General features: G+C 47.3%; 1 protein-coding gene across 2 annotated transcripts in view; it reads left to right on the top strand.

Moving 5' to 3' along the window:
- SMAD6 (SMAD family member 6) overlaps positions 1 to 14,234 on the top strand; it is a 72,560-nt gene that overhangs the window by 14,215 nt on the left and 44,111 nt on the right. The gene's annotated exons all lie outside the window — the stretch shown is intronic.

Raw genomic sequence — 14,234 nt, 5'->3', positions numbered from 1 at the left:
CTGTTGAGTGTTTACTTTGGGCCATGTCCTGTAATTGGGCCCCTTTATATGCATCATCTCAGAACAGCAGTAAAGGAACTTGACCAGGGGCACGTAATAGCAGAACCATTTGCCACTGTCCTCCTAACCACTGTCTTACCCTCCACTTTTCTGCTGCAAGGGCTGAATGTTCCTCCTATAACCTTATTTTGCTCAAAGTTCTGACTGTCATTCTTGCCGTCTCTCCCCATGCTGGCTTCTCATGACTGCTGGTACTGGAGTCCAGGTCTTCTGGGTCCTACCTGCCTTTTGGACTCTGATGGCCCCTCTAGTCGGACCATCTTGTTTTCTTCTCTGCCTTTTGGCCCTACTTGGTTATAGTGTTTTTTCCTGAAAGACCTAACCAGATGAACACAAGAAGTTAACATGTTAATCTATTCTTTTTCTTCTGTGCCTATGGGGATGGCAGCCACATATAATTTTGAAGAAGTGGGTTAAAAGTATTTCTGAATGCACGATTCTGTGTTTCTGTGACCACTGGTTGCTTGGTTGGATGTGTAATTTTTTGACATCCTCTTTCCCGCATTGTTAATGGTGGGAACTCCAGTGTGTGGAGGTGTCTTACAGTTTCACGGTGTGTTCACAGACATAGTCTCTTTGATCTCTTTCCTCCCAGAGCAGGTGTGGTGTGTGGCTCAGGCAGCAAGGAGCAGACTCCAGAACACCTGCAGGAGGCCCTGCCCCCATCCAGCTCCCAGGGGAAACCACCCTCTGGAGGCTGGAAGCCATTGGGTTTGGCTGCCTTTGGGGCTCAATGGGCCTGTATTTGAGATTCCTGCCCAGTTACCTCAGAGCAGCCTTTGGTCCTGGCCACTGAGAAGGCCCCTGCTGCTCTCTACTGTGGACCATGACTGTGTGGTTCTCATGAGAAAATTTCGCATCCAGTGGCTTGGAATTCTAAGGGGCTGAAGAAGGTGGGAGGAAGTTTGGGATTTCTTATGGTTAGGAGATTGAATGGAGTCTAGTGGGCTTTAGTCTGAGTTCCAAGTGGTCCCAGTAGGTGAGTGGCATTCTCCATTGTGGTCGTCCAGGTGCCTTCCAAGAACGACATGCATCTCCTGTTCCAGGGGCTTACTATTCAACTTTTCCAGTTTACTTGTGTTGTGGGGATCTTAATACCAATGGGCTGGCACTGTCCCTGCTTCCTGGGAGCTCATAGACTTGGGGCTGTGGTGGCTGTCATGCTGGAGGACAGGCTTAGGGAGGAAGGCCCTCTAGGGTAGAGAGAGGCCCAGAGGGGTGAAGGTCTCTGTGGATGATGAGGGCAGGAGTCATCCTGTGAACATGGAATGCAGGATTATGCTGGAGGTAAGGGTGGGAGGTGAGGTCAGAAAGGCGTGGGGCAGAATGTGTTAGGCCAGGCCAGGGCATTCGATGTTCAAGGACAGATAGTAAAGCTGCCATTGATGACAACAGTTGACATTTATTGACACGCACTACTTAGCACTTTGCTAAGTGCTGGTCATTCTCCGTCTCACTGGCTCCTTATCACAACCCGGTGACATAGATGTGATTCCTTCTATTTTATATGTGAGGAAACTGAGGCTCATTGCTGGGCCAACTGCCCAAATTCACAAATTGTAAATGGCGGGTTTGGAATGGGAGCCTGAGCAGTGTGATTGCCCAGCTTTCCCACTCCGAGGGTCTTGTCTAGCATTTCACAGCAAGAGTTCCCATCTCTCACTTTGAGACACACCCTGGGGGGCAACAAAGAATTATCAAAAGGAGTCTGGGGGCAGCCGGTCTCAATTTAAGTACCAAAGTTAGAGGTGGGAAGCTGGCAAGAGGCACCAGGCTCTGTGCTCATCTGAGTCACCACCAGGCAAACCTTGTAGACCACCCAGAGACCACACCAGCCACCTACCCAAGCCCCCTCTGTCTCCCTATGTCCTGAGAGTCTTCCCCTTCTGTATCTTGGGATGGGTGTCCTGCAGGAGCAGGGTATCTGCGACCCCAGGATGGAGACAGCCCTTGTTTGTCTTGCACAATGACAGCCCCAGCTCCTGGCCTAGGGCTGTCTATTTTTATCCAGCTCCAAGGTCTCTGCTTCACTTTCCTGTCCTGTTGTTGAGGCCACTTCAGAAGGAATGGTGGGAATTTTGAGACTCGGTCACAGCTGAGCAGGCAAGAACGCATCAATGGGGTGGGCAGGGCAGGGGGGCAGCAGATAGTAGAATGTCTTCTTTCAGCTCTCTGCTGAATGGTTGACACAACACTTTCATCTGATCTCTACATCAGCTCCAAATTTAGATATACGATCCCCAATAAACATCAGAAAACAAGCTCAGAGGGGGCAAGTGACTTCACCAAGATCACTCAGTGAGGAGCAGAGCCTTGACACTGGGTTTCTTACCTAACTCAGGGCCTGGGGCACTGCCTTCCGATTGTCGAAAGCCCACTCAAGCCATTCTCTTCCCTTCCGCAATAGTTTGGTTTAGTTTGAGGAGGAAAGCAAGATTAGCCAGTTAAATTCATACTAAGGTGTGAGTGGTTGGTAGGCAACACTTGGCAATTTAAAAGCAGACTCTGCCATAATTCAAAGAGTTGCAGGATGAACGGCCACATGGGAATGGCTATTCTGAGTAGGGCTGAGGGAGGAGGGCAGGGTTCTCTCAGCCTTGGGATACTCTAGGCTGGAAAAACAGAATGAGCAGGACACAAGGAGCTTTGCGCCCTAGGTGATAGAAAGAGCATCCAGGCAAGGCTTAGTGCTGGGTGCTGAGTGAGCCCTAGGCCATTTAACGAGAGCCTAAAGTGATGGAACTGCTTTAGAAGCTAGGTCTGCCTGACTCCATGCTGTGGGGCTGGAGGATGCAGCACTGACTAGGCTTCCTCAGGAACCAGTGATTCCTTTCTGGTATCCTATTCTAGTGCCTATTGGATGTCTGTTCAAATGCTTTATTAAGTACCCATTGTATGCAAGGCACGATATAAGCTGCCTATTACAGGGACCAGGCTGTCCCTTTTTCTGACCTTGGATGTGTATACTGGTAACTCAGTCCTTGCAGCATACTGGTTTCTTTAGAGCTGCGTCAGTGAGGGCAAGCCTCTCATTTTAAAGAGGAGAAGACCCAGGGAAAGAAGGGAGCTACACAGGATCATATGGAGAGTTGGGGGTTCAGCTGGATGTGGGTGTCTTTTCTCCACCAACCAGATTCTAAGCTCTTTGCAGGTACAGATCCTTCTCCAGGGTCTTTGCATTTTGTAGATTGACAGAGTTTGGGAATAGAGGCTCAGAGAGGTTAGGAGAGTGGCTGAGGGTCACACAGCAAGCATAAGCAAATAGAGCCAGTTCACAACCTAGGTGGCTCTGTGTTGCCCACCCACTTACCACCTTTCCTCTCAGTGGTCCCTGAGGAGGTACTTTTTGGGGTCAGTGCTGTCCGATGTGCATCGTCAGTCCCTACAGAAGCTGGGAGAGGAGTGTGCTGGTGCAGTATCATCTGCTGCTGCTTCCCGATTCTAGGGCCCAAGCATGCTGTCCTCAGATGCCCTCATCTAACACAGACCCTTGAGAGTCTTGTTCTCCAAAGTGCTCTATTCAGTTCAGTCAGTGTGTGCTGAGCGTCTGTAGCAAGATGGGCTGAAGAGCATCAGCTGTGTACCAGTGGGCCCTGGGTTTAAGTCCCAGCTGTGTCTATTCCTAGTTGTGGGACTTGAGGGCAGCCACTTATCTACTCTGTCCATCAGTTTTCTTACCTGTAAAATGGGGATGATAATAATACCACATATCTTATGGTGAGGGTTAAATTAAATTTTGCCTTTGAATTAGCCGAGGCCATTACAGTGTGCCAGGGTCTGTGCTTAGGTCTGGAAGTACAGAGATAAAAATCATATCATTTCTGCCCTCAAGGTACTCACAGGTAAAGACACAAACAGCAGTAATGAGAAGTAGTGTAAGAGTCAGTCCAGAGAAAGAAGAGATTAGTGATCAACTCTTGGTGTGGTGGAGAGGTGACCCAGGGAGACTCCCTGGCAGAGGTGATATCCAAGTTGGGTTTTACAGGATGAATAAGAGTCTACCAAAGAGACAAGATTTGGGGGTGAGAAACATGTTCTAGGTATAATGAATAGCAGGTGCAAAGGCCTGGAAGTGTGAAAAGAGCCTGATGTTGAGAAGCCAAAGTTGGTCAGAGGGGTAGGGAAGCAAAGAACCAGGTTTTGGTGTGAGATAAGGCAGGGAGGCTAAGGCCTGGATAATATTTTTAAAAACTTTTTGCTATAATATACAGAGTACCCAGGTACGTGTCCAGATTGGTGAATTTTTTCACACTGATCACACTGGGTTGACAGGCAGGGCCAGGGTGACATTGCTGTACATGATGGTGCTCAATCCTGACATACGATATAGTGCTCATTGCCTGTGGGTCCAGGGCTGCTGCATGCCTAGTAAATAGCCAGGGGGGTAAAGTTTTAGCTGAAAAGAGGATTTCATTTGGCTTTGGAGAGTAGGAAGGATGTTTTACCTGGAGTTTGAGACGTCCGGTGTCCTGACGCAATTAGACTTGAACCTAGATTGGTCCCCATGGGATAAGAGTTGGCCTTTGGGTGTGACCCATACCTGGTCTGCCTATCCCCCAAGTCAGACTCTGGCCTGGAGGTGGTGAACAGGTTTCAGGCTGACCCTGAGCTCCTGGGCCAGAACCAGCTTGCCATTTCTCATTCAGAAGCGGCCTCAGACTCCTTGCCTTCTCTCAGGGCTGGGGTGGGAGGGAAAGAGTTCTCTTCCCCGGTTCCAGAATCAGCAGCATTTGGAAGTTACAGCAAGCCTCTACCTTACACTTTTATTTTTTAGCTTTGGCCAACCAAAGAGAAAAAGAGCCTTCTTCCCTTCTTGAAACCTCCTGGGTATCTCAGAAAGGGACCCATTCTTCCTGGGCTGGTTTTTGAGACTGGAGTAGAGGTGGTGAGGGGAAAAGGGCAGGAGTGACAGAGGTCACTTCAGCAGTCCTGGGAGTACCAGGCAGTGTTAGAAGGATTCTGGGCTACCTGGTTTGCCATGAAGCCAGAGTGGGTTCCAGGCTTGGCTTGCCCTTTATCCTGTTTACCTCAGGTAAGCTCCTTACCTTTTCAGTCTCAGTTAGCTCAGCTGTACATTGGGGCCATTGGGCCACTGATCTCAGTGGACCCTTGATACTGATGTGTTTCTAGGCAGAGGGTACCAGTTTCTAGGCCTTGAGGTTGTAGCCTACAGCTTCTGAGCTTCTCGTGATTGTCCCAAAGCAAAACTAAGGCCTGGGACAAGACCATGTAGTGGGAGGTGATCAGTGTTCTGGATGGCTCCCCTCCTCCATCCTAGAGCACTAAAGCTTAGGGACTCAGATGGGTGTACACTTGAGTAATAAAGAATCTAAGGCCCAGAAAGGGTGACTGACTTGCCAGAGATTGTCAGCAAAGGACCCTAGGGCTGGTATGTTTCCTGACTATAGGCTTTAGGGTGACGAGTCAATATATTGAACATTCACTAAGACCCTTCTGCATGCCAGTATTATCAGGTGATACAAAGTGAAGAAAACCTGGACCTTCCACTTGAGGAGCAGATGGTCTAGAAGGAGAGGAAGACAGCAAGCAAAGAATGGGGACTGACTGTGCTAAGCGCTGTGGTGCTGTGGGCACGGCTTAGCACTGGCTTAGAAACAGGAACAGGGGACTCTGTTGTAGTGGAAATGGGGTGTTCAGGGAAAGCTTCAAGGAAAAAGTGATTCCGAGTTGGATTTTGTAGAATGACTAGGAGTTCACCAAGAAGACAACAGGATATAGACAGCCTGTCAGATAGAAAGGTGAATCCGGAGAGAGTTTCTTGAATCTGAAGGAATGGGCTGGAAAAGGGCCTGTTGTCATTAGGCAAGGGGAAACCTGGGATATACTTGGTCCGAAAAGGGCTTTGGACTTTGTCTGGCACTGGGCATAGAACCTAGTCTATAGCCAGAGGTTGTTGTGAAATTAATTAATTAATTAATTTTTGTCTAGGCCACCGACATCCAGAGAGATAGAGAGAGAGAGAGAAAGAGAGAGAGAGAGAGAGAATGAACACAGAAAGACAGAAAGATCATAACATGTATTTAAGAATCACAGCTAACACAGAGCTCTGTGCTAGGCACTTTCTAAGTGCCATATACATATTCTTTCATGGACTCCTCCCCACAACTCTTATGAGGTAGCCACTTTTATTAGCCAAGTTAAAAGTACTGAGTACTGAGGCTCAGAGAGGTTAAGTAACTTGCCCGAGGTCAAACAGCTAGAAAGCAGTAGAACTGGGATCAGAACCCAGGCAATCTGGCCCTTGTTGGGTTCCTCAGTATCTGGCACAGTGCCCTCTCTGCCCCATGGAAGATGTAGGACTCAAAAAATTCTGGCTCCTTGGGGGCTTCTGCGTCCCGGAGTATCCAAGATTCGGCATGAACAGCTCACCAGGCCCTAAATCAGCTTTGCTCATTGGATGGTTCCTGGATGAATAAATGAAAGACCAATGAGATGGTGGGTGGGTGGGCTTCTGAGAGGAGATGTTGGGCTGAGGGAGAGTCTGTACCTGTCCGGAGCTGCTTGACTTTGAGCTGGAGCAGACAGCCCCTAACCTCTACTATGCCTCGAGCAGCCTGCATCACCACCAGGTGGAACAGGCAGGTTTTTTCAGGAGACCTGAAATTCCAGAAAATGCACTTGGTTGCATCCAGCCTAATCGCAGCCCTCTGTCTGCCAGGTCCCATGGCTCACCTTCCTCCTATCCCTGCTGGCATGCTTTCCCTGGGTGTCTGTAACAATCAGGAGCCGCACTTGAAAGTTTTCTTGTCAGGGTAGAGTGGCTGTTGCCAAGAGCTCCTTCTCTGATGCAAAAAATATATCCTAAAGGTACTTTGTCAGATATTTTTGTATTAAACATTCTCCTTCTGTGGCCCTTGGCCTCCAAGAGAAGCAGAGATGCATGGCTTTTCCAGTTGCCTTTGTGGAAAGAATTCCTGGGGTTCACAGGCCTTTCTGCATGACCCCCCAGTCAGGGCCTGGCACCCTCAGCCAGAGAGGGTCAGGCCTTGGGGGCTGGCACTTCAGCAAAGCTGGGGCCTCCCTGGCCTGAGGGAGGGACACTGCCCTTACCCTGGGGTATAAGTTTCTGGGTTTGGAAAAGCAGAAATCTCAGGTCTGCAGCAGACATTCAAACTACTGTCCCAGACTGCAAGGTGAATTATTGCTGAGACTTTAATTGATCTTTAAAAGGAGAGGTGGGAGTTCAGAGATAGGAGCCTGGAAACCATTTTGACCTCTGAGTTGGCCAGAATAGTGTCAGCACCAAACAGAGCTGTGAGAAGCCTGGCTGTTTGGCCTTCTGTGCCAGGTTGGGGGACAAAGTGGAGAGATGAGTTCTGTCACACAGCCTGCAATCAAGAGGAGTGTGGTAGGGCTGGGCTGGGGGCTGTATGACTCCTAGGCAGCCCTGAGAAACAGCTAGGGGGAGAGACTTTGTTGGTAGATGTGGTCAGTGGGGTGTGTTGGGGGAGGGACAAGGGCTGAGGGCAGCTATTCTGGCTCCAGCTCCAGCTCAGGCCTCTTGAGCTGACTGGTGTGAAATGGGGAATCCAGCATGCACTCCCATAGACAGGCTGTGCCAGCCCATCAGGATATATGTACCCCAAAATGTCTCAGACAATGTCTCCTCTACCCCTCTGCCTATCTCTACTCACCTGCTCAGCCCACCTCTCTGCAGGGTCACAGGAGAAGAGGGACATTGTTTCTAAGGCGAGGACTCTCAGCTTCTCTCAGAGGGCAGATGTTGGGAATGGGGCTTGGGGGGCTTGACTCTGAGGGCAGGGCCTGGATCTTCCCCACCTAGTGCCCAGCTCAGAGCCTGGCGTGCAGTAAATATTGGGATTGCGTTGGTGATTCACAGAGAGGCCACGGCTTCTCTACACCCCTGGACTCTCGCAGCTCATGTTGTCTTTCTCAGGCTCAAAGAGACCCTGATCTGGGGTGGAGAAACCCTGCCTCTAGGGCCTCTGCTGCTGTTTGGCCTGAAAGGGGAGCTGAGGAGGGCAGAGAGGGCCCAGGCTCCTGGGGAGACAGACCCTGTCTCTTCCTACCTGGCTGCCCAGTTGTGTCGTAGCGTAGCTGCCAGCCCTCTTCCTCACAAGGTAAAGGCTGGAGAGAACCCCAGGGGCTTCCTCTAAGTCTAAAGGTCATGCCACACCTGGCTTGGGGGCCAGGAGACCCAGGTCCCAGTCCTGGCTCTATTCCATGTCTCTTGGTGGTCTTAAACTGCCTCCACTCAGTTTCTCCATCTGTAAAATGGGCCAGTTGTTCTAACTCATTGGTTCTCAACCCTCTTTTCACAGAGTTCCATGAAAACTTTTTAAATAGCTAGGACTCCATTCCAGAGGGGAGGGACTAAGTATTAGGATTTTAAAAAATTCACCAGGTGAATCTAATATGCAGCCAGGGAAAAGAACCCAGGTCCAGATGGATCTAGAAGGGACATAGACCATCCAGCCATCTTCCTCTTAAGGCAGGAACCTTTTCTGTATCTGGGCCCCCAGCCTGTACTTGGTGACTTCTGGGGACAGACACACATGGCATTTTAAAACAGCCTGTCATGTTCGTGAACTGCCCTGGCTCCAGTCTCTTCAGCTTTGATGTGTGTTCTGGGGGTTAGCAGTATGAGAGCACCAGCGAGCTCACATCTGAATGTCCCTCTGGGGGTTACCAGGCGCTTACACATTAGGTTCTCGCCACAGTCTGGTGAAGTGGGTGTTGTAACTTCCAGTTCTCAGGTGAGAAAGCTAAGTTTGGGAGGTGGTTAAAGTGACTTGCTCAAAGACACTCAGCGGAAGGCAAGCATCTGATCAGCTCCTTCATGCGGATGTTGTAGCTTTCATCTTCCACAGGAAGGTGAGTTCTCTGTGATTGCTCAGGAAAGCTGAGGGCAGCCCCACCTAGACCTTGATGCCTTCCTTGTTGCCTTGATGCCTCCCTTGGATTTCAACAGATTTACCTAAAAATAAAATGAGCCACTCGGCTCTTCCCAGGCCTTCTTCTAGACTTCAGAGTAGGGTGTGGAGTAAGAGGTATAGATGACAGGGGGATGCTGGAGACCTGGAAAGCAGGGGTGAAAAGCCCAGGCTTTGGGGTCTAAATCACATAGCCTCCCTTTATCAGCCTTACTTTGCTCCATTTCTGGCAAGTGAGCTGGGCAACACCTCGTGGATGCCGTGGAGATCCCATATGTACTGTAGGTAGTACAGTGCTGACACATTTAATTTTCAGTAAATGGTAATGAATTATATTGATAACCAAGTATTCGCATGAGAGATAGGACTGCGTGAAGAAGAAGATAGCCAAGGTAGAGCCTTCTCAGAGAACTTGGAATCGAATCTAATCCTAAAAAGGCAGTGTGAGTTCTGTTTCCTGAGTGAACAGTGTGAGCTGGGAGACAGCGCTGCCCAGGGCTGCTGCAAGGGATGCTGAGAGCAGAGCTGAGCTTCGGAGGCAGAGGGTTTCACCAGGCTGAGGGAGAAAGGGCACCCCAGGCCCAGGGAACTGTTGGGCAAAGGCAAAGCGATGTGAGGATGCTTGTTCTGGGAAGGGAAGTGATCCTGCAGGGCAGTAAGAAGTGAGGCCCACGGAGAGAGTCTTGAATGTCACCTCAGGGAGAGCTGAACTTCACTCTGTGATGGGCCATGGCTGCATGTCCCAGAAATACGCTGGATTGATAGATGGATTGACTGCAGCTTTCGAGAATAGGTTTGTATGGCCCAAGAGTGTAGAGTTTTGTTTGTTTAATATAAACTTCTTATTGATGTGTGCAAAAAAGCACATACAAGTGAACAGTATTTTCAAATCAAATGTATTTGTGTAACTACTGCCCAGATCAAGAAATAAAATGACATCAAAAGTTCCCTCTTCGCTTCTCTTCCAGTCACTCCCTTTCCTCAACTGGCAGCTAAGCTCTGTCCTGACTTGGAATACCATAGACCCGTTTTCCTGTTTTTGAACCTGCTGCAAATGGAAGTGTACACCGTAGCTCATCTTTTTTCTTTTAATTGATATATAACTGATACATAACATCATATTAACTTAAGATATACAACATCATGTTCGGATATATGAATATATTGTGAAATAATTACCACAGTAAGTCTAGTTAACATCCATCACTACATGTACTTAAAAACATTTTTTTTCCTTGTGATGAGAACTCTTAGGATTTACTCTTAACAACTTTTCTATATACCATTCATCAGTGTTAACTGTAGTCGCCATGCTGCATATTATCCCCAGGACTTATTTATCTCATAACTGGAAGTTTGTGCCTTTTGACTCCCCCTGACCTCTGGCAACCACCAATCCTGTGGGCTCTTCTTTAACTCAACAGAATGTTTGTGAGGTTTTTCTACATTGTTGTGACACCTGTGATTGCTCATTCATTGCTGGATAATATTCTCTGGGCACAGACCGCAGGTTTCCCAGTCTAATGTATTTATTCCACTACTGATGGGCACTTGGGTAGATCCCAGTTTCTGGCTCCTACCCATGACATTACAATAAATATTCCTGGACAAGCCTTTCTGTGGACATAAGGACACACCTGTCTTGAGTATATACTTGGGAGTGGTATTGCTGGGCTCTACATTAATCTGTGGTCAGCTTTATTCCACGCTCTGCCTGACTGTTGTCCAAGTCCACGGCATTCACTCGGAAACACTTTTAGGGGATTTTGGTTCATTCCACTCATTTTCCTGAGATTCCCAAGAGGGACTGTGCATGTCCTTGGACCCATAGCCCCCAAGTTGCAGAGCTTGGTTTAGGCCTGGGGGTCTCCCCAGTCTGTCCAGAGCTTCTGCCCACATGGAAGTGGTGCCTAGCCTGCCGCACAGAGGAATTCAGATCCCATACCCTTCACCCCCGAGGCAGGATTTTAGCTCTGTATCCTTTTCAAAGGCCCTGGGCAGTGCACTCTGGGAAAAACAAAAAGAAGTAAAGAGTGAAAGGAAACCAAACATTGGAAAAGAAGTGTGTTTCCAATAAACTGGGCCTTTCACCGGTAGCCAAAACATTACATTCCTGGACCCTGGGAGCAGCCGGCTGGGTTTGCCTCTCTGGGCTGTAAATCTTGCCAGGCTTTCGGTCGGGACTCTCGCATCGTCCATGGGACACACAGACAGGCAGTGTCCTTCGGGGTTTTGGATCCCTGGACTTTGGGGTGGCATGTCATTTTTTCAGTGGGCTGGCTCAGCCCCATCAGGTCCTCTGACAACGGGCCTCCGAGGCCCTTCTGAGGGAGCAGTGTATGAGTTACCGTAAGAGATTTTCTTCACTTGCCCACCCCCTCCCTTTCTTGGGTGCTTTGATGGGTTTGAGGTGTTTATAGGCTTGATTCACAACCGAGTTACCAGGGTTTTCCACGGAAATAACTTATTAAAGGGGCTGTGCACACAGCGACATTGAAGTCTGGGGAGGGGAGCGCATCAAAGGCGGCCCACAGCCCAGCCAGGCAGCGGTTCCCTGGCCTGGCACTCAGACATGACCAGGAGGGGCAAGGAGGGGGCGGGCCCGGGCAGCAGGAAAAACACTTGGGCTTAAGAAAACACTCCTCAGACAAACCCAAACTCAGGTCCATGGGAAAAAAGGGGAAAAGTGAAAGCCCAGTATCTCAGGCCAGCCCTCCTATCGGACCCTCCTGCCCGGAGGTGGGAACACATGTGGGTGCCCAGCTGATGCATGGTGCCCAACTTGCTGTCATGCCTGCTCCTCCCCTCAGCTCAGGGCTATTCCTTGGAAGGAAATGCTAAGGCTTTAGGCTGCCTGCTGCCTTTTGCTGGGGCTGGGTGGGGGAGAAGTTAGGGGTAGAGGGATTTTCTGGTTCCCTGCCTTCCACATAGCTCTTTCCTTTGATTTAATCACATCTGATTTATCCTTTGAAGCTCACTAAGAGCTTTCTTTTTCCAGGAAGCATTCAGAGATTGAGCAGCCCACAGTGGCTTCTCTCTTTTCTGAACTTTCAGTAGTTTTCATTTTTATACCAGTCCCTTGCAGTGAGTTGGCTTAGCATTTAGTTTATCCACTGTCCCCAACCTGCCCCCAGACTGTGAATGAATACCGTCTAGGCAGGACCATGGTCTGCCTTTGCTCCTCAGGGAAACTGGTGGCCCTGGCGCCTGACATTGCCCATCTTGTGCAGGAAGACATGGATTGGATTTGGTCTCTGCAACTTAATCCTGGCTCTTGCACAGTAATAACCATAATAGCAGTAGAAGAAGTAATAATAATTGCTAAAATTTGAGTGTAAAACATGTGGCAGATACCGTTTCTTATTCCTTAAGTTCATTCAGTCCAAATAAGGTAGGTTCTGTTATTACTTACCCTCATTTTTCATATGAGAAAACTGAGGCTCAGAGGGGAGAAGTAATTTGCCCAGAGGCAAGAAGCTACTAAGTGGAAGAGGTGGGGTTTGAATCTAGATCTACCTGACTCCAGAGCTTGTGTCCTTGGACAAGTCACTTTACCTGTCTGGACCAGAATCACCCCCACATTCTATCAGTGAGTTCATAGACTGGTTGGAGAAACAAGACAAGCCCTCATGAGGCCGCTTAGGGTTTGTTGTTTATTTTGGTTTATTAAGACATAATTTACATACAGCAATACTTTTTGAAAGTGTACTCTTCTATGAATTTTTTAAAATTAATTATTTGTATGACATTGGTTAACGAACTCCAATAAGTTTCAGCTGTACACTTTAACAGTAAGGCATATGAATATATATGTACACTGTGTGTTCACCTCTCACAGTTAGATTTCTTTCTGTCACCACATATTTGACCCCCTTACCCATTCTACCACTCCCTACCCTCTGGTATGTTCTATGAATTTTGACAGTTGGGCTAACCATTATCATACAATCAAGTCATAGAACATTTCCATTGCCCCCAAAATTTCCTTGGTGCCCCCTTTAAGGTCAGCCCTTAAGCTACACCCAATATGCTGGCAGCCACCCATCTGATTTCTATATAGTTTTGCCTCTTCTAAACTATCTTACAAATATAATCATACAGCAAGTAACATTTTGTACCATTTTCTTTAACTAAGAATAATGCTTTGAAATTTATCTATGCTCTTGCATGGGTGGACATTTGGGTTATTTCCAGTGATTCTGGCTAAAGACATTTGTGTTCAGGTTTTCGTGTGAACATAACTTTTCACTTCACTTGGGTAAATACCTATGAGTAGGATTGCTGGGTGTATGTTAAAAGTATGCTTAACTTTATAAAAAAACTGTCAAAAATGGTTTTCCAAAGTTGTACTATTTTGCAATCTCTCCAGCATGAGAGTTCCAGTTATTTCACATCCTCACCAGCACTTGGTATGGTCGGTTTATTTTTCTTTGAGTTATTCTAATAGATGTGTAGTGGTATTTCATTGTGGTTTTAATCCACATTTTCCTAGTGAGTAATGATGTTGAATGTTTTTTTATGTGCTTATTTGGCATCTGTGCTGTATGTCTTTGGTAAAGTGTCTGTTCCGATCTTTGCACATTTTTTGTGTTGGGTTGGTTGCTTTCTTATTGAATTTTAAGAGTTCTTTATATATTCTGGCTATCAGTCCTTTAAAAGATGTATTTTGTAAATATTTTCTCTCAGACTTTGGCTTATTTCATTTTCATAATAGAATCTTTTGAAAAACAGAAGTTTTTCATTTTTCTGAAGTCCAGTTCATCAGTTTTTTCTTTTTATGCTTTTTGAGTTGTATAAAGAACTGCAAAACCCAGGGTCACAAAATTTTCTCCTACTTTCTTCTAGAACTTTTATAGTTTTAGGATTTACTTTTAGGTTTGAGTTAATTTTTATGTAAGGATCTAGGTTCTCTTTTTTTTTTTCATTTGGAGGTCCAATTGTTCTAGTGCCATTTGCTGAAAAGACTACCCTTTCTTTTTTGAGTTATGTTGGTCCCTTTGTCAAAAATCAATTAATCATATATGTGTATTCTCTTTCTGGATTCTATTCTGTTTCATTGTCTGTGTGTCTATCCTTTTACCAATACTACACTGTCTTGATTACTATAGCTTCATAGTTTTGAAATCTCGTAGCGTGAGTCCTCTGGCTTTGTTCTTTTGCAAAGTTGTTTTGGCTATTCTAGGCATTTGCATTTCCATATTAATTTTAGAATCAGCTGTTGATGTTTACAAAAAGGCCTGCTGGGATTTTAATTGGGAT

Source organism: Pteropus medius, unplaced genomic scaffold (genome assembly GCF_902729225.1).
Source record: "Pteropus medius unplaced genomic scaffold, Ma_sr-lr_union100, whole genome shotgun sequence".
Classification (NCBI taxonomy): domain Eukaryota; kingdom Metazoa; phylum Chordata; class Mammalia; order Chiroptera; family Pteropodidae; genus Pteropus; species Pteropus medius.
The sequence above is the reverse complement of the archived record's forward strand: the minus strand, read 5'-3'. Positions and strand labels throughout refer to the sequence as shown.